At 37.3% G+C, this 25,906-nt stretch overlaps 1 protein-coding gene across 6 annotated transcripts in view; it reads left to right on the plus strand.

Annotated features, from left to right (window-relative positions):
* The window catches only part of SLC20A2 (solute carrier family 20 member 2), a 107,241-nt gene that overhangs the window by 4,869 nt on the left and 76,466 nt on the right, over positions 1-25,906 (plus strand). For 2 of the 6 annotated variants that reach the window (XM_042934722.1, XM_042934723.1), the window contains exon 3: positions 1,187-1,289. The exons of the other annotated variants lie outside the window; for them this stretch is intronic. The gene's annotated coding sequence lies outside the window, so the exon portion shown is untranslated. The remainder of the gene's footprint in view (positions 1-1,186; positions 1,290-25,906) is intronic. 6 annotated transcript variants of the gene reach the window in all.

Consider the following 25,906-nt stretch of genomic DNA (forward strand, 5'->3'; position numbering starts at 1 on the left):
CTGTGTTATAGATTGTTTCTGCTGGGTAGGAGGTCATGTTGTTTGTCTTGGGGGTACTTTGTAATAGGAGTCAGTGAAGAAATGACCTGCTGTTTCCATTTTCATACCAGCACATATTTTGGGATGACCTGTCATAGAAGCAGTTTATAACTGTGAACATTGTCCCACAGTTGTGTTCTATTTAAATATCCCAAGAAATAATTGGAGTTAAAATAATCTATGTCGAAATGTCTATCCAACGGGCATGTTAGCCTTAATCTTAATTTCAGGTTCTTCTCTGAATGGGGACTTTTAGGGAAAGAGAAATTGAATTTATTTTAGTTCTATCAATATGAATTTATTTAATTCATTTATTCTAGTTCTATCAATATGGGATAATTTAATAAAATGTCTACTGCCCCATTTTATGAATTTTAGGTTTGTAGAGCTGGATCCTGAATGTGATCCAGTGCGATTGTTCTTTAAGTAGAAGTGTATGTCAGAATGACCCAGGGTTTATGATGAAAGTAAGCGACACCTTAGCTGACCCCTGGAGATTCAGATTCTTTAGAGCTGCGCCTGGGCGTCTGTGTTTTAAATCATCTGCAAGTGATCCTAGTCTCCACCTCCCCCTTAGGTACCAGCTGTGTATTTTATAGATAAGAAAATTGGGCAAAGTCAAATAAATGACTTGCCTTACCTAGAGCTGGTTCAGTGGTACCAAGATTGTGTCACCAGATGATATGTAGTTTCAGAATTTTGGGGCTGGAAGAAATTTTCCAAGTCAATTCAGCAGTTCATTTTATAGCTGACTATAAACCATGCTTGTTCATATAATTTTCAAGTAATATATGAATATAGGGAAATAATATTTTTTCATAGCCTATCTTCTATCCTGGCCAGGATAAAGATTAAACGGTAAATCACCAGAATTTCTTTATAATTTTAACATGTTTTTGTATTAACTTCAGGAATTGTCCATTATTTGCAGTATTTTTATTGTGTATTTTGTGATGCTCTGTTAAAGTTTTTTTGAAAAATACAGTATTTAATGCTAAAGTGAAAGATTAAAAAATTTTTTATTTGAATCAGTTATTTTTCAGTCTTAGCTAAAATGTAAATACTGTGAGAATTTGTACTGCTTTATTAGAGTTTTGTGTTTTCAAAATCTGTTTGATTTTTAACTTTTTTTTCTTTGTGTTTTAAGGCATCTTACCTTGGAAACAGCACAGTTTGGCTTGCATCCATGTCATCTTTGAGTATGAGAGAGAATCCTAATTTCAGCATGTCCTCAGAGACCAAAGAACCAGGTTTGTTCCTTCAAGAAGTCTCCTAAAGGCTGTGGAGCAGCATCCATTTCCAGAAGTCGATAAAAATGTGTGTCGATGATGCCTGTGAATGGACTATATGGTCAAGTGACTCATTAAGATAATCATGGAAGAATGGTAAAAAAAAAAAAAAAAAAAAAAAAAGTGAAGAAAAGGCAAATTTCAAGAAGCTACCGCAGTATCATTTAGGATTTTTAAGGAGTTGAAAGAAGATAGTTCTGAAAATATGAGTGACAAGACTCTAGCACAAGTCTTTATATGTTTCTTACATTACCATTGTTAACCCAGCTGCTTTTGTGTGTAATATTTGCATTATTTTCCTCTACTGCAATAGCTGGTAGTTTCCTCATGATCAGAGTTTTATTGTGTTTGGATAGAGAAATAGTAGATACAGTAGCAGAAACCAGCTTCTGCTAATCACTAAAGGGACAGGATGTTGACAAATTGCTTCTTCATAATGTGCTGCTGCTTGTTCACAGTTTTTGTGGCTTCAGATTCATCTTCTTTTATCTACTCCTCAGTCTCTGTATGTGCCTGCTTTTTTCTTGCACAATTTTTTAGCCTGACGATCTGATGACTGTATTTTTTCAGTTTAAAAATAAGAATTGTATCTTCATAAATAGACCTTTGGTATGGTTCTCTCCTACCCTTGCTTGTTTTCTAAGATCAAGAATAGAATAATTTCCATTCGTTTTTGGGTTTGCTCGTCTTTCTATTTTTGTATTCTTGTTCAGGGTTTTGTTTTCCTCTACTCTTTCTAGGTGGAAATGAAGGATGATCTCTGTGTTGTGGTTTTAGTTAACTAGGAGACCAGAATAAGATGGGTCGTAGACATTTATAGAAAAATTACAACATCTTTTAATCATTACTATTTTAACTTTGTTTTAAACCTTCGTCAGATTTCTTTTTAGCAATACTGATGTAAATGTTACCTTCATACTGTGCCCTTTCCTTTTTGGGGGAGGCAGTAAGAAGCAGGGATTTCTCCAAATGCTGATAAGCGTAGAGAGAATATGAGAGAGAGAACGAGAAAGCTTTTGTACTTTACAAATGAAGCAAAAGAGAAGGCTTTTGTACTTAACAAATGAAGCAATTGGTCATTAAAGTCATTAATGTGTATACACACATTGTCAGTATAAAAATTAGTTTGTGGCTTAGAACTAACATTATTAACTGACAGTAAATTTTATTGTTTTCAACCCTTCCTACTTTTGTGACTTAAGTCAGTTGACCTGAGCCATAATTTTCTTCTTTGTAAACTGAGGAAGCCTTTGTTCTTATGAATCAAGTTTTACCCAACAGAAAGAAATATAAGCAGAAGCGATTTTAAAATTTAAATTAATAAAACAAAATTCCAGAAACCATTTTTTAATAAATATTTCCTTTCCTAGTAGGCCTGTTTACTTCATCCTTTTTTCACTTTTCTTCCCTATGTACTTACTACTTTTACATTTTTTTTCTCATCTGTCTAGAATTTCTTGCTTGGTGTCTGTGTTTTGCCTGCTTCCTGCCTTTTCCATGATTCATCCTCCCATTGAAAATGATTTCTGTTCTCCTTACCCTCTATTTCCTTGGGTGGGCTTCCTGCCTTGTCTGCCGCCTCCAGTCTTTTGTTATCTCTTGTAATTCAGCTCCTGTCACCTCCAGCTCCTGCTTGTTTTACCCTCCCCTCTGTCCACTGCGCGTCCTGTCCACTTGCATCCCACTCACATCTCCCGTCAGTGGTGATCTCGTCTCTTCCACTACCCCAGTCTACTCCTGTCAGTATAAGTACACTGATCTCTGTTATGTTTCATTTAGTTCTGATCCCTTCTCACCTCTGAACTGATGATGTTTTCTTTGTGTACTTTTTAGTCATTGTGAATTTGCCTTGTGAGCTCTCTTCTTCTATTTTCCTTGTCCCAGGATGGCAGGTATTGCTAGATGGATTTGTTGTCAGTATTTGCATAGAACACGGATCCTTGCTGTGTATTTCCTGGGTAGCCAGGATGAATCAATTATTATTAACTTTTCTTGGAACATTGAGCTTCCTGTGTTTTCTGCTTCTAAGATTTAGATTGCTATTCTAGAAGATTAATATGACTTTAAAGAGAGTCAGGATAGTCCTATGATGCTGTCATTTTAACTCTTTATTCAAGAGTTCATGACAGACATTTGAATTCACTCCCTTGTCTTGAAAAATTAAAGAAGACATCCTTACCAGGTTTGGGGGTAGAATTGGGTGGAAGGTGGGAACAGAAAGGTAAATGCTAGAAAAGGATTCATAGTCAATATCTAGAACTGGGAAGAAAACTGAAAACACAAACCACATGCTTTAACATTTATTAGGTAAAAGGTCTGCTAAAAGAATGAAAAGTATCAGTAATTCTGTTAACTAGTTTTAGTACTAGGTCATTGGTATTTTTACACTTCCATTTAAGTTCCAACACCTTTATTTAATGTTTAACAAAACAGAAACTTAATCTTGTAAATATTCATTTTGTTTTGAGAGACTTGATGTCTCCTTATATATTAACCTATATCATTTTATAATTACACTGTAACATTCTCAAAAATGCCATTAACATCCAGTCCTGTTTCTTGTATGGGAAAGCATATATAAATTGTATGGTTTTGTCCCCGTGGACACTGTAGTCCTGTTGTAATGAAAAGGTAGCCTTTTGGCAAGCGTTTATGCCTTTGATGATTTATGTCGTCTTATGTCTTTCCTTAATTCTTGTATATACTATGAACATGGAGCTATCCTGTAATTGAGTTTCCTATAATGTATATGAACTCCTGGGAGTAGACTAATGTAAGCACAGATGCAGCTTTATGAAACTTAAAAAAGAAGAACCCTGTATAGCACGTAATGTATTTAAATAGGATTGTAAGAGTAATGCTACAAACTGGGGTTGATCAGACTGAACATTCTTTCTGCCCAAGCCTTCTCCTATTGTGATGGTTACTGTTGGGTATCTTGAAGCTGAAGGGATGGCTAATAGTGTGATAATGTTTCTGTAATATTCACCACCCGTGAGCAGCTAGTGAAAATAACATCAGAACCATGGGTAAGCTACTAAGGAGAAATTTATGTAGATGTGCTCGGTACAGGACTATGTTCTGCAGTTACAGAGATGAACACCATATAGTCCGTTCTCTCTGGAAGCTCATAATTGAATAGAGAATATTGATAAGTAAAAGATTACAGTACAATGTGGCAAATGCTGAAATACACATACATAGTAGTTATCATAGGAACAGACTAATTGTATAGGTTAAAAACCTAAAAAGTTAGATACCAGATATGATATGTATATAACTGGTGTGTGTAGTATGTATCGTATATAAATTCTGACTGTAATGTAATTGCTGGTGTATCCCTTATTATCTGGGCAGGTTACTTAAAGTACTCAGTTTGAGTGTCTTCCCCTTGAAATTGTGATGATTATCTAGGATTGTTATATCAATTAAATGAGATAATATATAGGAGGTGCCAGTGTGGTCCCTTCTTCAGTTGTTTAGAATTTAGAGAACATGATAAAGGATTATACTCTTCTTGTATATATAATATTGCTATGCAGAATGCTTGGAATTCCCATTTTAAATTTGCTTTTATAGTGTTTAAGAAAACTAAACTAACTCAAAACCTTATAGTCAGTCTCTTTTTTTTTTTTTAACCAAAAGAAGTTTCTTTGATCTATTTGCCAGTGCAGTTCTCAGTGACATACTTTTGAGTATATTATAAAATCCGTCTTTGTATAGTTATAATCCCAACACTGGATTACATATAACAACCTGAATATAGTTTCTGAATTGTATCTATGTTTTTGTTATTTTAAAAGGTGTTTACATTAATTTCTTTTAACAACCAAACTGAACAGTTTGCATTTTCTAATGTAGAAAAAATTGCCACAATAATATAATATTGTTATGTTTATGGTTGGTTAATTTCTTCCTAAATTAACAGGTCTTTAAGGGTGTATGTCCTAAACTATATGATAAATCAGTTTGGGTAAACTTTTCACTTGATGGAACAAATTGATTCTTCTGATGTGCGTTGTTTGGCCTTGTTTAAAAAGTCCCCTAATTCATAGCGTGATTAGACTTGTCTGTTGTGATTTTTTGTAATGTAAGGTTTGAATTTGGGTAATTTGAAAATATCATATTTGAGATAAATCAGCCAGCCCAGAAATTTGTTACAGATCAAAATATATGTCTATTTAAAGCTTCTTTATTAAAGTTCGTTATGTATAATCAAGAGATTTAAATAAGTTTAGTTTGTGGCTGGTGTTTATTTGTATTGACATTCATAAATTTGTATTGACATTCATAAATAGGGAAACTATCTCCATAGGAAGGAGAACTTGATGTATTAGTATTCCAAAGCTTAGTTTAAGCTGGTTATGATTAGAAAAGTGGCTTTCATGTGTATTCTCTGGATGAATCTCAGGTCTGTGGGCATGTTAACAATAACATTTTTAATCACCATAATAAATAGTTAGCAGAGACATTTGGGAAATTGCTGCAGATGATGTAGAATGAGCTGAGGGTAGGGTTTGTCTTTTACTGTTCCTTGTTCTTAGAGAAACTAAATTTTTTCCTGATGGTGTTTTATTTTTTCTTGGATTTTTGTTAATACCAATAAGAAACACTTGCCATTATGGAGCCTCAGTAGGGCCAGGCTCCAGGCATACATTGAAGTTTTTGCTACTACTAATGTAATTCCTTCTAATAAAATTTGATTTTTAAAAATTTTTTTTTTTTTAAGTTTATTTATTTTGAGGTGGGGAGGGCAGAGAGAGAGAATCCCAAGCAGGCTCCTCACTGTCAGCGTGGAGCCTGATGTGGGGCTCAAACTCACGAACCATGAGATCGTGACCTGAGCTGAAATCAAGAGTTGGGTGCTTAACTGACTGAGCCATCCAGGCAACCCAATAAAATTTTGTTATGAAATATATTTTATATACTACACACTTATGTAGTATGTAATGTATGTTTATATTGATGACTAAATAATGTTAGGATATTTCTGCTGAGCAATAGGTTTGTTGTTGTACATATTTCCTACTATAAAAATGAGGAAATTGAGGGAGGTTGTTGAACTGTCCAAGGTCATAACCAGTCGTAAATGGTGAAACCAGGAATTTAAGCTAAGTCTGATTAAAATCCATGCTTTCATTCACTTTTCTGTACTAACTTAAAATATTATTTCTCTCCTTGAGAGGCGCCCAGCTGGCTCAGTCAGTAGAGCATGAGGCTCTTGATCTGAGGGTCGTGAGTTTGAGCCCCACAAACTCTGGGTATAGAGCCTACTTAATAAAATTAAACATTTTTTCCTTGAAAAAGTAAAATTTACTCTTTCATAAATGTGTATTATTTTGAGCTGAGGAGCACTGCTATTAATCCTCTGCTGTATGCCTAATTTTTTTTTTCCCAGAGTAAAAGAGCTTTGTTAATAGTTTGTAAGATTATAGAAGGCTCAATGTTAAAGTGATCAATGCTTAGTAGAAAGAACAAAATCAGATAGTACAGAAAAGCATAAAGTGGGTGGTGAAGTGAAAATCACTAGTGATTCACTTCCCAGAGGTTAGCATTTGGTGTAAATTATCCAGGCATTTGGTAAAAAAGTACATATATGTATATCTCTAAGATACAAATAGGTTCATAATATGCATATTGTTTAGTAACAGTTCTTTTGTTTATTATATATTGGCCATCATTCCACATCATTGTAAGTTTATATCTTGTTTTTTCATTTTTTAAAAATAAACTTTTTATTTTAGAAGAGTTTTGGATTTTTTTCCTAAGTTTATTTTCATTTATTTTGAGAGAGAGAGTGAGTGTGTGCACAAGCAGGGGAGGGGCAGAGAAAGAGGGGGAGAGAGAGAATCCCAAGCAGGCTCCATGCTGTCAATGTAGAGCCCGATGCAAGGCTTGAACCCACAAACTGTGAGATCATGACCTGAGCTGAAACCAAGAGTCAGACACTTAACTGAGCCACCCAGGCGCCTCATAGAAGGTTTTAGATTTATAAAGAAATTGCGAAGATAGTACAGAGTTCCCAGTTTCCCCTCTCATTAACCTCTTAATGTTAGTGTGGTACATATGTTATAATTAATGAACCAAACTGATAACATTATAATTGGTTGAAGTCCATACTTTATTGTGATTTCCCTTTCATGAGTTTTTACCTCCTGTCTTTTTCTGTTCTAGGACCCCATCCACGAGTCCACACTGCATTCAGTCATCATGTCTCCTTAGGTTCTTCGTGGCTATGACTGTTTCTCAGACTTCCCTTGTTTTTTATGACTTGACAGTTTTGAGGTGTACCAGTCAGATAGTAGAATGCCCCTCATTTGGGCTTGTCTGTTGTTTTCTCATGGTTAGACTGGGGTTATGTGGGGTTAGACTAAGGGAGGCCACAGAGGCAAAAGGCTGTTTTTATCACATCATTTCAAGGGTGCATCCTAGCTTTGTGACCTTACTGTTGATGTTGACCTTGGTATCCTGGCTGAGGTAGTGTTTGTCAGACTTCTCTATTGTAAAGTTACTCTTTTTTCTCAACTTTCCATCTTGTGCTCCTTGGAAGGAAGGCAGCCCACACTTAAGAGTTATGCTCCACCTTCTGTAGGGGAGAAGCAGAGTATCTACATACGTTATTTGGAATTCTGCGCAGGAGACTTCTCTCTTCTCTCCCATTTATTTATTGAATCATTTTTTTAATGTCAGTATAGACTAATGATATTTATACTTTGAGTTATAATCCAATACAACTTTATTGCTCTAATTTTTCCAGCTTTGACCCTTGGGAGTCTTTCGGTTGGTTCCTGTGTCCCTTTATGATACCCTGATCATTGTGGGCTAATATCTTTATTTTTTACATAGTTGCATGGTATTCTGTTATAAGACTATACCATGATATATTTAACTAAACCCTTATTAATGGTAATCTACATACCAGATTTTTCACCGTTATGAACAGTACTGTGATGAGAAGTCTTCAAAATATATTTATAAAAATATTGTTTGATAATTACTCAGGAAGATTTGCCGTGTTAAAGGGAGTGCCTTTTATACATATCATGTGATTTGTGACCCTTAGTCAAATCTCTGAAGGGAGGGAATTTTCACCTACCCTATGGAAATCATTGTGGTTGCCTCCCTTTTTTCTTTTTTTCATGTGGTAAGTGAGAGGTGATGACAGGGTGGCACTGATGGTCTTAAAAGAGCTGCTTTGAGATCATACTTTGTCTTAAGACAGCTGTGCCTTCTCAGTATAGACTCGGTTACTGTAGACAGTGAGATGAATTGAAATTCCATTCGGAAGAACAAAACAGCATTCTCAGAGAGTAAAAACTTCAGAACTGGAAGCAACCATAGAAATCATGTTCCATCCCTGCATTTTAGAAATTGGAAACTATAGTACCATGGGGTGAGATGATTTGCCTGGTATTTTTGCCATAAAAGAAGCATTCAAGAACCTGAATTTCTGCTCAGAATTCCTGTTACATGAGTATATTTTATATCCCATGCATGGATATACACAGTTTATGTTGGAAAATTTCAAACATGTACCAAAGAAGACAAGATAATTCATCTGTATGTCCCCATCCTTCAGCTTTACCTTTCCATTTGTGGCAAGTCTTGTTTAAACTACCCCCTGCTGGCCCCCAATGCCATACTACTTTAAAACATATCTCAGATATTAAATTATTCATCTGTGAATTTTCAGTATGTTCAAGAAATCCCTTGTCAGAACACAACCACAATATCGTTATCACACGTTAAAAATATATTTTTAACATTTTTTTAATGTTTATTTTTGAGAGAGAGAACGAGGGAGGGCAGAGAGAGAGAGACAGAGGATCTGAAGCAGACTCTGTGCTGACAGCAGAGAGCCTGATACAGGGCTCGAACTCACAAACTGTGTGATCATGACCTGAGCTGAGATCAAGAGTCTCCCACTGACTGGCTCCGACTGAGCCACCCAGGCACTCCAGACCTTAAAAATATTTCTATTTAAGGATATTTAGTTGTAAAAACTTCAAAAATTTGTATTCACCATTGATTAGAATCTGGCATTACTGAAAATACATTTCCTTGGTATGATCCCCCAAGAATTATAGGGAGATTTTAATGTATATCTGTACACCATACAAAATGGCCTAGGTTATGGCTTTTATAAAAAATGTGTTAGGGTTTTACCCGTAAAAAATAAGTTAACCTCATGAGATTTCCTTAGAGCAGAGAAATCCATAAACACTGTATGATAGATATTGTCCAACTGGATACATTTGCTTTTTGGCCCTCCTTTACTCTATTTGTGCATGAGAAAGCAATTCCGAGGATGTATGACAAGAATTCTATTTCAGATTTTATCATATTAATTAAAGCCATGGATGAGAATATTGTGGTGTGGCCATTTTATTCCAGATCTTCTGTAGAGAGATTTTTGAACGTCAAGTAAAATTCCTGCATGTTACTTCCTGAATTAGAAGTTTACAAAGCTTCTAAGAACCAACATGCTGACATCATTACTGCATTTTCATTTGCTTTTAGAAGATAATTTAAGGGGTACCTGGGTGACTCAGTCTTTTGCATTTGACTCTTGATTTCGGCTCAGGTCATGATCTCATGGTTCATGGGTTCGAGCCCCACATTGGGCTCTGCACTGACAATGTCGAGCCTGCTTGGGATTCTCTCTCTCTTCCTCTCTCTCTGTTCCTCCCCCATTTGTGCTCTACCTCTCTCAAAATAAATAAGTAAACTTAAAAAAGATAATTTAAGAGGAAAGAATACCTTTTCTATCAGAGATGATCCTAAAGGCAGAGCTGACTGCGGTTACTCGATTTACTTCAAGCGGCACACTACGTGGATTGCTTAGTGTCTGCAATTTAGAAGAGTGGTTAATACTTCCAATATTTTAAATATTGTATTTTCTTGGGGTTTCACTGGATCTTTAAAATTAAAATTGAGATGTTATTTTCCTCTAGAAAAGCAACCCTGTCTCAGAGGCTTTACAACCAGAATAAGAAACTTCCTCTTAAATACCCATTTACTTGCATTGAATTTATCTTAGAATTGCTTCTGGTTTTTGGCATGCTGTTAAAATATTCAATATTCAATGATCTAAATTGAAGATGGAGTGAAAAAGAGGGCTGAAATTTTCCTTCCGCTTATTCTAAGCCAGACTGAAACCAATCTTAACTGCATAATTTAATTTAAAACTATTTTATTGCAAATAAATATTCATCTTGCTAGCCCATATTGTTCATTATATGTAGATTCATGTTTTATTCTAACCTAATTTAGACTTCTGCCTTGCATTTGACAGTGTTACAGCTTTTCTGTTTTCTTTCATGAATAGGCTTTGTTATAGTCAATCAGCTTAGTTTTCTTACCATTTTGAGTGCCCTGTTTGTATTATTTCTGAATTTTGGTTCACCTTTTTCTCCTTGTTTTCATTTGGTGGACATCTTTTAAAGAGGAGAAATCGTTGTTACTTTTCTTCTCTATTCTAAGCAGAAATTGAAAGATTAATAAAAAATAACCAGTTGCAAATACATCTCTGGTCAAGTGCATTCAGTTTTCCTAGGCTAATGTGTATTAAAGATTTTAAGTTCTTGGAGGACAGAGTATTCATCAGTGTGTGCTGTGATTTACCTCTGTAGCATTCTACCTATTTTAAGCTACTTTTTAAATCTTTTCTTGATATAGTAATGACACTTTTTCTCCAAATCCTATTTTCTTTGAAATTCTCTTCTTATTTTTGACATCTTTGCTTCTTGCCAGCATGTGATCCTGATTGAATTTCTTACCTTCTTTCAGTTTCCTCATCTGAAAAGTGGGGATATTAATCAGCAGTCACCTCACTGGATTTTTGAGTTAAATGGGATAAGCTGTAGTGCCTGGCACATAATAAATGCTCCATAAATGTTATTCAAGCCATCTGCTTCTTTCCAGCCACCCTTATTACATCTTTCCCTTTTACTTGTTTATACCTTCACATAGATTAGGAAACATGGTGTGTGTATTTTAAATAAGTGACCACCTTCTTGTTTTCCTCTCACTTTTAAAAAACTTTTCATCTTGAAATGATCGCAGATTCATAGGAAATAGCAAAAATACAGAGCAGTCCCATGTACCCTTCACCCATTTTCCCCCAAAGGTAGCCGAAGTCCAAGATCAAAACCAGAAAATTGACATTGGTACCATCCAGAGCTTATTCAGATTTCTCCAGTTTTATATGCACTCATTTGTGTGTGTGTGTGTGTGTGTGTGTGTATGTGTGTGTGTGTGTGTTTGTATGGTTCTGTGCAGTTTGATTACATGTATTTGTGTAACCACCATCACAATCAAGATGCAGGATTTTGTATCCCTCACCCATCAACCCAAGGCTTTCTCTTGCTCTCCTTTATAATTTCCTCAAACCCTTGGTGATCACTATTGTGTTCTTCAGCTTTCTAATGTTCATGCAGCCTGTGATCTTTAGAGATTGGCTCGTTTTACTCAGCATGATGCTTGTGAGATCCATTCAAATTGTTGCGTGTGCCAAATAGTTTGTTCCTTTCGTTGCTGAGTTCTGTTCATGCCATAGATGTACCACAGTTTAACCACTTGTCCAGTGGAAGGACATTTGGGTTGTTTACTGTTCTGGGTTATTACAAATAAGGCTGCTGTGAACATTTGTGTACAGGTGTTTTTTGTAGATCTAAGTTTTCATTTCACTGGGATAAATGCTTGGGAGTACAGTTCCTAGATCAGAACTTTAAATGGACCATTGTAAGCTTCTTTGAAAATACATGCTAATGCCATTTGTAGATACATAAAGGCAGTTATTTTTTAATGCCAGCCATTATAAACAATATACAGTGTCCTTTGTTTTAAAATATCTTTTTGTATAATTTGCAGCACCAGTCCAAAGTTTTGAATCCTGACTTTTTGTGTTGTAATATAACATGTACTAAAGAAATATTTCATTTTGTTAGTGAATCCCCTTGCATATTGTATTGAAATTTTTCTTGGGTATTTTACTGTTCTCAGATACTAAATTTGAGTGGGAGGAGATATTTCAAGTAATGGTTTTTCTTTCCATCAGTATTTTGCAATGTGGTGGCTGTTAAAATTTTAAAATACCTGTAAAGATGAGCACAGAAAATCAGGCAGTCCATTAATTAATGTCCAGCAATATTTCAAATAATCAGTAGAGTAATGTTGGATTTGTGTTTTCCAACGTAATGTAAGGCAAAGCTACAAGTAGTGTTGACATGTGAAGAGCTCCTCATGATGGTACCCATAGATTTCAGTAATGTTATTGAAGTTGGGCATCAAAAATCAACAGAAGGACAATATAAGTTATGTGTAGCAGACAGGCATTGGCTGGGTGATCAGTTTTGGCTTTCCCAAATACAGTCACGGCCCTAAAATAACTGATAAAGGGAAAGCTCTGTAAAAATTGATAGAAGGGAAGGAAATGAAATGTAGAAAGCAGTGGCTGCTCATTTGAATAATCTAGAGAAACTTTAGATTGAAACAAGCACCTGTTCCCAGGCCAGTCAAATTAGACTCTGAAAGTGGTGCCCAGGCACTGATACTTTAAAACATGTTTCCAGGTAGTTTTAATGTTTAGCCAAGGTTGAGAACCACTGGCCCACCAGGAATGGCCTCTGTGCTCCTATTTCTTCACCTTAGAATTTGATAGTGTTTGTGCTGCATGCATCCATCTTTTATGTATTGGACTAATGTGGGTTCCACACACCTTTTATAAGTGGCTCTGCTGAGATGTCTGTTTCCCTAAAGGGGGAAAAAGCCATACTTGTGAATTGTGGTCATATTTAAACTATAAAACAGCTTTAATAGGTGTAACAGAAGAGTGCCTGTCTTTGGAATCAAAGACATCAAAATTGTTGAAAAGTCAAAAGGAAATTAGATTTCATCCAGGGCTTATTATGGGTGGGACAGTTTTTGGGAAATTGGGCATTAGAAAATGCATATGGGGTGTTGGGGTGAGAGGTCTCCGTTTTTATTGATAGATCCTATTGTCAACCTTACTTAGTTTTTCTTTTTTTCTTTTGATTTTTACTTGGCAAAAGTGATACTTAACTGTAACAAGTGAAAGTATGCAAAGATGAGTACAGACAAAAAGAACTAATCCCCCACCAGTGTTCACAGCCAGATGTGAATTCTTCCATACCTTTTTTTATATTTACAAAAGTATGTTTAACAATATAAGATTTGTAAGTTTTTTGTTTTTAAAATAGGATCACACTATATATTATTTTGAAGCTTCCCCTCAATATACCATTGATATGTCCCAAGTCAATGTAGATCTCTTATTTTCATAAAATAAATTTTCAACATGCCATGATTTATTGAGCCATTTCTCTATGAAGGGACATTTAGAATATCCCCCCCCCCCCCCCCCACACACACCTTTTTAAAAATTTACTACAAACAGTGGTGTAGCACATATCTTTGTGTATATAAGCTTAGGTACCTGTGCTTTTGTTTGTAAAGTATTCTTATAATCCATGGTTTGGTTTTGGTCAGATTTCTTAGTTTCTGGGTACTTTTTCTGATCTTGAGAATTATTAGCGAGTTAATAATGTCTGCTGATTGCCAGTTATTTGGCTCCTGGGTATTAAATTGGGTGTTAGATAGGAGAATCAGTTATTTTAGTAATGGATATTAATAAATCCTAGTGGCCAGAAATGTTTTTCATAGGTCCTGGAATCCCTAAGGTGGGGCACCTTAATGGGAGGCCAACAGATGGGCTTCATGGGTGTCTATGAACCACCTGATACTGACTGAAAAATTGTATATAAATGTACACTTTATGGCTTTCATCAGATTTTCAAGGGGGTTTTTATTGCCCCTCATAATGGTTAAAAATTGGTAATACGGGTATCAGAGAGGAGTACTCAGTCCAGAGAACCTGCAGAGTACTTTGAGTTGCCATTGATAGCACATTTTTAATCACAATGTCCTCTTTCTTGTAAAGTTCTGGATTGAAATAAATTTTTCTAATTTCCAGATGACATAAGCCTAGGAGAGTTGGCTAATACCAAACCTAGCAGAATCCAGGCTGAGCATAACCCCAATAGGTTGTAATAATGTTCCAAAAGATGAAAGATACTAAGGATAAACATGTAGGAGCTGAACAATGCCTGGGCATGGAGGACAATCTCAGATGCACCTGAGATGAAAAAGAGCTGGGAGTTTATTTGCCCACAGGCTGGTCTGGGAAGTCTCTGTAATGTGACTGCTAAAAATATGAGCAGGTTAGACCACATTTGGTGAATTGTGTTTGTATCTGAAAACCACATTTTAGGTGAGACACGAGCAAAGGAGGGAGACAGGGACAGCAATGGACTGAGACGTGACGTCACATAAGGAACCACTGCTTGTGGTTGCTGGATCTGAAGGAGAGGGTATAAAATAGCAATGGCAACAACCCTTGTAGATTAAGGAATAGAAAGACCAGAGTGTGCTTAGTGAATGTTTGAATGAATGAATGAATGAATGAATGAGTGAGTGAGTGAGTGAATGAAAATTAACAAAGCAAAGGATTCCCTCTTGATCTAAGCTCTGGTGAGAGTTCTCCAGTAATGGGGTGGGCTGCTCTAGAAAGCACTGACTTCCCAATGGAGCCCTTTAAGCATAGTGATGGGTGACTGGAATAGTACTGTGTAAGGTATTGCTGTTCTCAATGAAAGGCTGTACAGCAGAACTTCAAAACTCTTTTAATTGGAATTTTATATTTCTCTCGGGCACTTTAAAAAAATTTTTTTTCAATGTTTATTTTTGAGAGACAGAGAGAGACAGAGCATGAGCAGGGGAGGGGTAGAGATGGGGAGACACAGAATCCGAAACAGGCTTCAGGCTCTGAGCCGTCATCACAGAGCCTGACGTGGGGCTCAAACTCATGAACAGTGAGATCATGACCTGAGCCAAAGTCAGACACTTAACCGACTGAGCCACCCAGGTGCCCCTCAGGTACTTTAATTTTAAAATAGAGGACAATCCCCCGTTCCTGGGCGGCTCAGTCAGTTAAGTGTCTGACTTCAGCTCAGGTCATGATCACGTGAGCCCACATTGGGCTGTCTACTGTCAGCACAGAGCCTGCTTCAGATCCTCTGCCCCACTCTCTTTCTGCCCCTTCCCTGCTCTCCCTCTCTCTTTCTTTCTCTCTTTCTCTCTCTCAAAAATAAACCTTAAAAAAATTTTTTTTTAATTTTAAATAGAGGACAGTTCTAGGATGATATTGTAGGCTCTTTAAAAGTACATTTATAGAAGGAGTGTTTGTGACTGAAAGACTACTCCATTGTCGGTATAGGTGCTGAAACATTGAACTGTAACAGGTTGTTTTTTTTTTTTCTGAAACTGATGTAAAGTTATTCCGCTGTTAAAATCTGAAGTAGCTAGTCTAGACTTGTAGAGTGAGTGTGGTTTGAGATTTTATTCTTGTTACTTTAGAGAGAAGAAAAACCACATTCTTTCCAAGCTACAAAAAGTAAAAAAGGAAATTTCACCACTTCCCATGGCCTCAGGAAACAGGCACACTATCTCCATTAGACTAATTGTCTGAATTTTGCCCCAGGTTATAGTAACACACTATATAGAATTTGTGTCCTGTTGTATCTTTTACATAGGTTTGCCCCTCAGTTTGCCTACCGCCCTGTGGAAATGTATCTTTAGTATTTGTTTAAGTTGGTTAATACAGAGATGCCTCTTACTACCCCTCAAATAGTTCAATCAAAACACCTTTAGGTTATGGAAATGGATAAATATTGTCAAAGCTTTTTTATGTAAAGCTTTAAAAAAATTTTTTTATGTCTTTATTTTATTTTTGAGAGAGAGAGAGAGAGAGAGAGACACTGAGAGCGGGGGAGGGGCAGAGAGAGCCGGAGACAGAGTCTGAAGCAGGCTCCAGGCTGTGAGCTGTCCACGTACAGCCCGACAAGGGGCTTGAACTCACAGACTGTATATCATGACCTGAGCTGAAGTCTGATGTCTAACTGACTGAGCCACCCAGGCGCCCCTTTATTGTAAAGCTTTTTAAAAAACAAACCCTGTGTCTTCCACTAGCAGTTTTATTTAGTTATTTTTAATTTTTTTAATGTTTTTATTTATTTATGAGAGAGCAAGACAGAGACAGAACAGCGCGACCGGGGGAGGGGCAGAGAAAGAGGGAGACAGAATCCAAAGCAGGCTCCAGGCTCTGAGCTGTCAGCACAGAGCCTGATGCAGGGCTCCAACCCGCAAACCATGAGTTCATGACCTGAGTGGAAGTCGGATGCCCAACCGACTGAGCCACCAGGCGCCTCTCCCACTAGCAGTTTTAAAAGAGGTTGGGGGCTGCTGCCACTTAGGACACCCTGGTTTCCACTCCTTTTTATAGTGTCCTAGACATTTAGGTCAGGGGTTAAGATGGCTCCACCACTCACATGGCCCTGACGTCCCATGTCTGATTCCTCACTTGCAAAGGAAAGATAGTGATGGTGCTTATAGTGTTGTGAGAAAGCAGGGTACTGGGTGCATGAGGAAAACTCAGTACCAGTTCTGTTTCTGTATCTTTTACTCTCACCTTGTGATCTTTCTGTTTTTTCTGACTCAACAGCTACTGTCATCCACATGTCTTGTACTATCTCGGACATAGCTTATCTAAAACTACTTTTTTGTGTTGCCACCCCCACCCCTTCCTCTTCTCTTCCTCTGCCTGGCTGTACTCTATCCTCCCGACTCCTCTTGTTCATCCAGGGGTACAACTCACCAGAGGTTGTCCTGGAAATGGCTAACACCGCAAGCTCTGGAGTCATGTGGTCTCGGATTAAATTCTGGCTCTACTACTCTTGCCACGTGGTGTTGGACAAGTTACTTAATGTCTGTCTCTAAATCTCAGTTTGTTCAATTATAAAATTAGTATGGCAGCAATCTGTCTTATAGAATTGGAAAAATTCAGTGTGATACATACATGTTAGCTGCTCAGTATGGTTGCTGATACTTAAGTGAGTGCACAGTACACATTTATTATTTATAAGTCAAGCCAGAAGTGGTGATGTCATCCTTAATTCCTCTTCTTTCCCTTCACTTAAATGTCCTCAGTGCTATTGATTCTACCTCAGAAGTCTTTCTCTCCTCTTTCTCATCACTGCCTTTAGGTCAGGGTTTCTTAATTTGAATTTATCATAATCAAAGAGGTTCATAACTCCTTGAAGTTATATGTACATGTTTTAACCTAAGAGTTTTTCTCAAGAAGACGGCTTTAGCTTTTATCATCGACTTTCACACAGGTCAGTGACTCACGAGATGTTAATAGCTCCTGTCTTAGACTCTTATCTCTGGCCTGTATCCAGTAGCCTATACACTGACATTCCTTCCCTAGTCTCCGTGCCTGTGATCTCTTCACACTGGTGCCAGTTAACTCGTTTTTTGTTTTGTTTTTTAATATTTTTACATCACCATCCTGCTTACATGGTTGTGTTGACTCCTTGTTGCCTACAGCAGCAGTTCTCCTCCCGACCACATACTAGAAACACATGGGAAGCTTTTAAAAAAATACCCGGGTCCCATCCTAGACCGATTAATCGATACTAACAAATACCAGGCATCAATATTTTGTTTTAAAGCTTCTCAGGAGATTTTAATGTGTAGGCAGACTTGAGAGTGTCAGGGCTACAGGATAACGGATGAAATTGTTAGTGTGGCACTTATGGACCTCAACAACCCAGTGCCTATCTACCTTTTCAACCTGATCTTCTGCCTCCTCTCCCACTTATATCCCATCATTTGCTCTCTGGATACCTACTTCTGCTATTCCTGGAACATGCTGTGCTGTTTCCTCCCTCTGAACTTTTGCCTATACTGCTTGCTCTGCCTGAAATGCCTTTTACCCTTTCTCTGCCTGGTCATTTAAATCATAAAACCTTTCCCCAAGCCCTGAAGAGAATTGCAACCCTACTCTTGTGCAGACTTCTGTTATAGGCCTTACACTGTGTCATAATTACTTGTGGATCTGTCTTCCACACACAGTGAACTCCTAGAAGCTAGGAGCCTTCTTTATTTCATTTCTCTAGTGTTGGCACCAGGTTAAGAAGCTCCCTAAGAGTCTAATGAATGAGTAAATGACAGTGAACAAACAACAGCCTGCTCTGTGGAATCTGGAAATCCATGGTGTTGGGGAAAGTAAGTAAATATGGTACACTAGATGTAGTAAGAAATGCTCAGCAGAAGTTTTATCCTCTATGGTTAGTTACTCTTCTATATTTTTATAAGAGTGAAAGATCAATAATATATGAAGTTTCTCATCTGGAACTAGGCAAGTTAAGACCAGCTTTGAAAATATCTCCAAATACTGTTGAGTATTATCCAACATAACAACATAAAGTCGCACATATCATATTTGTTTCCCGAGACTCCAAAGATTTCTGAATGAGAGATGGAGGGGTCAGCCATTGTGATGATGGCAACGGTTTATTTTGCCCAGTGGATTATCCTAACTTAGTTACTGATTTAAAGATACCCTTATATGGACAGTTCTCCAGACATTATATGTTTCTAATTTTGATCTCACCCCTGGCCTTTATGTTTAGCTGCTGCCTAGTCCTTCTCTTGGCTATTTTTAATACTTTTTTTTCCTCCGTGTGTCTTGGAATTGTCCAAAACATTCTAAATAATTGTAAATTAAATGTGATTTATTCGTCCTCTTTCTTCAGTGGCAAGGATTAATTTAATGGTGATTTTTGGAAGAGATTACTTTAGTAAATGATCTGAGAGAGATTCTTTTGAATATTGTTTGGGAGATGTTTTGTGTTGATTTGCCTTTTATCTTAATTATTTTTCCTGAACACTGACCCACCACTACACTCTTTTGCGAAGAGATGGCCTATTTAACACTTACACAAGGAATAGTGAGTACTAGTCTGATGTCATGATTTGGGTGTACATCGTTCTGATATGCTGTGTATGAACAACCAGAATACCCTTTGTCTAACTGGCTTCTTATTATTTTATAATCTTATAAGCTTGAATAATAAGGACAAGATTTTTCTTATTCAAAGTCAGAATGTTAGTTGGAATTTATTAATTTGCTACCCAGTTATGCTTCCATTCCTTTTATTTAAAAAGTTTTTTAAAAAGCCTTAAATCTGGATCTATCAAGAGCCCCTCCTTTAAATATGTTTACAAAAAAAGGATATCAATCAGTGAAACTAAAAAGAATAATTTTTAGTCATTTTTTAAGAGCATTTTTAGAAACAGATGTGAGTCAAAGAATTGGGAAATGCACCCTTTCCTGGCAACTGGAGAGAGGAAAATATAATGTCAAGAAAAAGGAGAAACCAACTCTTACAATGACCACATTAAGGTCTAAAATGGATAATTGTTTATTATTTCACCGTCTACAATCAACCGCAGATATTCCAGTACTGTTTGTCCACCCATCTTTTTGTGAGCCAGGGCCTATGGAAAGAAACTGGTCTTTGGTGTTTCTGAGAATGGCCTTTCGGATGATTATAATTACTGGCTATTATAAATATTCGAGCTGAGTTGTTAATTAGTCCTCTTGTTTTTTGCTGCTTTTAAAAGTGAGCACTCATTGCAGCATTTTTTTAAATGAAATGTTTAGTGCTTAAGAGATACAGTCATGTACTTTTATCATCAAGAGACTAGGCTGTACCCCCCTGAAGAAACTAGCCACCTACTGGGTTCTTGTAGCCAAGTGCAATTAGAATCTCTTATGAATATTTCATCTCTTTTAGTTTGAGGTTGATTTTGAACAGCCTACTCTAAAAGTGACCACTTAGTTTATCTGGTTGGGAACAGACCACATCCATTTACAGCAAAGCTATAAAAAATTAGAGCATATGTTCTGTTTTTTTCTTAATTTTTTTTAACGTTTATTTTTGAGAGACAGAGTATGAGCCAGAGAGGGGCAGAGAGGGAGACAGAATCCGAAGCTCACTCTAGGCTCTGAGCTGTCAGCACAGAGCCCGATGCAGGGCTCAAACCCATGAACCATTAGATCATGACCTGAGCTGAAGTTGGACACTTAACTGACTGAGCCACCCAGGTGCCCCTAGAGCATACATGCTTGATTTCCCATGTCTCTTGGTAAATTAGTAAGTACCAAGTGCTGTGTTCTACCACATACTTGAGCATTTGCCTTTCAAACAAACCTTACAAATACTTGAGGACCCATGAGAACATATTTGAAATTATTAATAATAAAACTGGTGGCTTTGGGCTGTTATTATGGGGATCCTTTCATTCTTACCCTGTAAGTTTCCTGTGCATCTAAAATAAGATAGAGAAGGAACCTAAAAGCCCCAAAAAAGTAGATTCATTACTACATACAGGTGGTTCAATCTGGAATTCCCATTCATTGTTCTTTTATGTAGCTAACTAGCGTGCTCTCTCCCTCCCTCTCTCTCTCTCTCTCTCTCTCTCTCTCTCTCTATACACACACACACACAAATAAAAATATATATAAATATATTTTATGTATAGAAACCTGTGTGAATCATTGTTCTGAGTACTATATGTGCATTAACTCGTTTTCTCAGCAGTCCTTGGAAGCGGATTCTTATCCTTATTTTGCAGGTGGGCAAAGAGAATTCTGTTAAGTAACTTGCCAATGGTTGCAAAGCTAGTAAACTTCGATTTGAATGATCCCAGCAAAGGGCTCTGTGAAGTACTTTCCTACAGCCCTCTTTTCCTTTGAAAGTCTGAAATCTCAAGTTAGAAAGTAGAGTAGTTCTTATCCAAAAAAGATTGTACATACTCTTGAAGTAAGCTTGATTGCTTATGGAGCAGTGCAGATTGAGATAACAAAAATTAACGTTTAGTGCTAACGTACCAAAAGGTTTTGGAAGTCTGTAGCTTATTCCCTGATTCCTAATAGTTTTCTTATAATTGGATTGCTTAAACTGAGAAATGGGTGTTTCTGATTAGCAGTTAAGCACAGCTCATGAATCCAGGATTGGCCACCAAGTTTGATTCGTGATGGGTGAAATTTGCGTTTGCATTATCTGTGAGAAAGAGGTTTCTAAACAAATAAATAGTATGCGATTGCAGGACAGTTTTACTTATTTCAACTTAGAATATTTTCAAGTAGTTGTAGCAGTATTTATTTTAGTATGTTTAACTATCTAGTACTTTTGCCCTAAAAATGGACAGAACTCAGTTTAACATTTTCTTAATAGATTCAAGTAATAAGACTGCATTTGAAAGTATTTTCAGTGTGGATATATGACTACCTTGAAGCCAAATTAGAGTAGAATTAGTAAGATTTTGTTAACCTACCTTTTGAAATACTATGGCTTTAAATCTAATGTTGTTTTTCCTAAAATATCAGAATACATTTGTTTGTTATTTTAGGTTAGCCTGACTAATTAACTGTAGAGGTTCAGTTTGTACTTAATAAGCCTATGCTTATTTTTTCATTGAAGGTGTATTTATTACATAAGATACTAGTTCTTGTTTGTTTGAATCTGACAGCCAGGCTGTGTCTGTGTAGCAGTTCCAAGCAGAGCATCTTATATCAGCAAATGCAGAAGTGTTGCCCCAAGAGAAAGGAGTGAAACTCTTTTAGCTGAGTGGAGGCTAATGTTGGAGCATCTTAAAATATGGCTGACACTGTACTCTAGTGTGACTCTTTATGAACTCTAGACAAAGGGGAAAAAATTACAAGTATATTTAACACCTGCTACCTACCAGGTACTGTCCTCAGTGATATAGCTATCTCTATATCTATATTCATGCACATTTGCCTGCATACCTTGCTGTGTATGTATATATGTGTGAATTTATTTATTTAATGAAATGTTTATATATTAAACACCAGGCACTGTTCTACATGCTTTATAAATATAAACTCATGTAATCTTCATAATAGCCCTATGAAGTATGTAGATTACTATCCCCGTTTTAAAGATAAAGAAACTAGGCATAGCGAAAGTAATTGCCCAAGGTCAACAACTACTGATGATGAAGCTAGAATTTGAACCCAGGCAAATACAGATGGATTCTGAATCCATTCCATTCCCCAGGCATACATTGTAGCTTTCCTTTTTCTCTATCTTTGCTTACGTCATTGCTTCTGTATAATGTTCTTTCCACTCCTTTTGCTTTTGAAAGCTCACCAGTATGCAGAGGTGCTATTCAAATGTCACTTTTTCCAAGATGCCTTTTCCTGATTAACCCAACTAGAAGCCTCTTCTTTTCTTAGATTTCTAATGGAATGAAATTTTACCCTTTGAGATACTTACTGATTACTCTCTTATATGGTAGACAGTTTATATTTACCGAGATGTCTCATACCAGATTATAAGCCTCCTGAAGGCAGAACTTTCATTCACACTATTTTCTGCTATAATCATGAACATCCTGCCATTCATACAAATCTTACAGATGCTTGGGAGTTTCATGATGGCAGAAACCAAGTGTTTAACAAATTTTTTTTTAAGTGTATTTATTTATGAGAGAGAGGCAGAGTACGAGCAGGGGAGGGGCAGAGAGAGAGGGAGTCACAGAATCTGAAGCAAGCTCCAGGCTTTGAGCTGTCAGCACAGAGCCCAACATGGGGCTTGAACTCACGAACTGTGAGATCATGACCTGAGCTGAAGTCGGATGCTCAACTGACTGAGCCACCCAGACACCCCAACAAATGTTTGTTAAATGGATGACCTTTTAGGAATGTATTCAAACGGTAAAAATTTCCCAGTATTATTCTAAGATACTTTAAAAAATCAACTATGTTAAAATAAGTATTCAAACACTAGCAGTAACAGTACTGCCTTTATGTTCACAGTACTGATATAAATTGTGTTATAAAATCATGCTGAATTAATTACTTAGCAGAGTTTTAAAAAAGAACTGTTTTTAAGAGTTTGCTATGTTTCTCTCTCTCTTTTTTTAGCTTACAAAAAAATGACTGCTGAAGAGGAAATGGTTTGCACTTTTGGAGTTAGAGGTTTCTGCTCATGTGTGGGTAAATTGGTACTCTAATCCATTTCTGAAGTACTAAAACAGGTTGGATAGCTGTGACCTATGCCAGTATAATCCCTCTGAAGCCTAGGATGAAAGAACCATCTCTTTAGCATATATGTGTAGTTGTAGCATTAAAGGCCATGTGTATTTTGTTTCAAATTATAGGATGGACTAAATGGAGAACTTACCACTGTAGCAGTTTTATAATCAGACCATATCACTGTTTCATTTTAGTTTGATTAACATAATAATTGATATGATAAAGTAAATATAGTAAGCAGAATTGTGAGTTTTAAGAATAACAGACATCAGTTAGTCTTGAAAGGTTTAGTTTGGAGATCCAGGGATGGAATGTTACAAATTTTTTGAAGATATGTATATTAGTGAGATTTTGCTGTGTAACAAATCACCTAATACTAGTGACTTAGACAAACAAACATATGATGCCTCACAATAACATAGGTCACTGACGTGGTTCTTTTGGTTTGGGCTAGCCTGGCTGGTCTCTGCAGGTGGCTGGCAGCCCTGCTGGAGCCACACAGTCTACGATGGCCTGCTGCACATGTCCGGAGTTGTCCTGCTGGCTGGTGCGGGAGCCTTGGCAGCAGGTGGCACATCTTTGTCCCAGATGGTCATCATCAGTGGGCTGGCCAGGGCTTCTTCATGAGGTGTTCTTGGGGTCCAAAGTGCAGCAAGAGAGGGCGAGCCCCCATGGGTCAGGACTTTTCAACTTTGCTCTTGTCTTGCAGGCCAAAGGGTGTGGATATAGGGAAGCAGGAACAAATAGGGGGTCATTACTGCAACAGTCTGCCAAGATAGGGAATTCATGAATGTGCTTAGTTAGTGTCCCTAAATTCTGATTGATCCTTAGGCCAGCAACATGAGGTGATCAAATAGAGAAAATCAGGCTGTCAAAGCTACACAGTTTTCAGAGGGATAGTCTATAGACCCTAGGCTCCCCTGAAATACTTAGTAATCATTTGAAGCCCCTTTCAACTTTTTTTTTTTTTTTTGAAGCCTTGAGCTATAAAAGTCGGGAACCTTTAATCCTTTCTCACTCAGTAAATATCCCAAATTGATCTTCAGCAAAGACTACGTTGATGGCAGAAGGGGTGTGATCATGATGGCTACAGCTGTTTATTGAGAGCTCATGTGTGCTGGTGCTATATGGCATCTCAGGGAGTTTTAACACTGGCCCTTGATGTTGGCATTATTACCCTTGTTTTACAGGTAAGGAAGCAGAGTCATAGAGGTTAGCTGAGTTCCCTGAAGTCATAGAGCTGGTAGGTGGGAGACTACATTTTGTACCCAGCTCTTTCTGACTCCACAGCTGCATCCAAAGAAGAGTTGCTTACCTAGTGGGTTGATCATGTATTTTTCCAGCATGGAGGCTTTGAGTATTTTATGTCATCCTCTGAAAAACTGAGAACCATGGAGATACATGAGGGTTTTTTTCCCCCCTTTCTACTCTTTCCCTACCCCACCACCCTCACTAGTTGGACCAAATAACCAGATTTAATTTGAAGATGATAAAAGCTCGGAATGGAAATTTTACTGCGGGTCCAGATGTGATTTTTAAATATTTCAGAAGGGGCATCTGGGTGGCAGTTCATGGTTCATGGGTTCAAGCCCTGAGTTGGGCTGTGTGCTGACAGCTCAGAGCCTGGAGCCTGCTTTGGATTCTGTCTCCTCTCTCTCTCTGCCCCTCCCCCGCTTGCGCTAGCTCGCGCTCTCGCTCTCTCTCTCTCTCTCTCTCTGTCTCAAAACTAAATAATTATTAAAAAAAAACCCTTCATGTAAAAAATAAACTACATCTCTTCCCCACTCTGCCCCAGTTGTGCTCCCAGAGCACAGAGCACATCACTGTGTCTTTGTGCTTACCAGAACGTTGTTTGGGTGGGTCTGCCCTTCGCACCAGAATCTTGTCTGCCCTCCCTGTATCAGCAGCACCTAGCCCCGAACAGGAGCATTCCAGTATCTGGTACATGATTTTATAACTGAATTCCATGCCTGGGGGGAAATTCTTTCCTTCTTTCCTTCTCCCTCCTTTTGGGCTATTCATCCTCCTTTGGTCCTGTCTTTCTCCTTCCTAGATCATTTTTCCTCCCCCCGCCCCTGATCTTCTGATCTTCAGCTTTCCTCAGCTTTCCATTTCTCCCACCAACTCATTAGTCATTTTTATATTCATTACATGTTGAAATGATAGTATCTTGGATATATTGAGTTAAACCAAATATATTATTCAAATTAATTTTACCTGTTATTTTTATTATTTTTTTACCTTACTACGAGAAAATTTAAAATTATGTATGTGGCTACTCTAGAGGGTCGATATCCAGTTTAATTCATTAATATGAGTTCATAAAACTAGTTTTTGTTTTTGTTTCAATTGCATGGATCTGTTGCACTAGATAAGCCATAGATCACCATCTTCCTTCCACTTACATGGCATTGCCTGGCCTTCCTCCCCTACCACCAAAACTTCCTGAGAACAAATGGGGAGAATTTACCTTGCTTTTAATGATGCACATAGATTTTTCTCTACTGTCATAAGTATGCCTGGAACAAAAGTACAGTTGACTCTTAAATTATTTTCACTAATGAAAAGGAAGCAGCAGAGTGACTAATGT

Source organism: Panthera leo, chromosome B1 (genome assembly GCF_018350215.1).
Source record: "Panthera leo isolate Ple1 chromosome B1, P.leo_Ple1_pat1.1, whole genome shotgun sequence".
NCBI lineage: Eukaryota > Metazoa > Chordata > Mammalia > Carnivora > Felidae > Panthera > Panthera leo.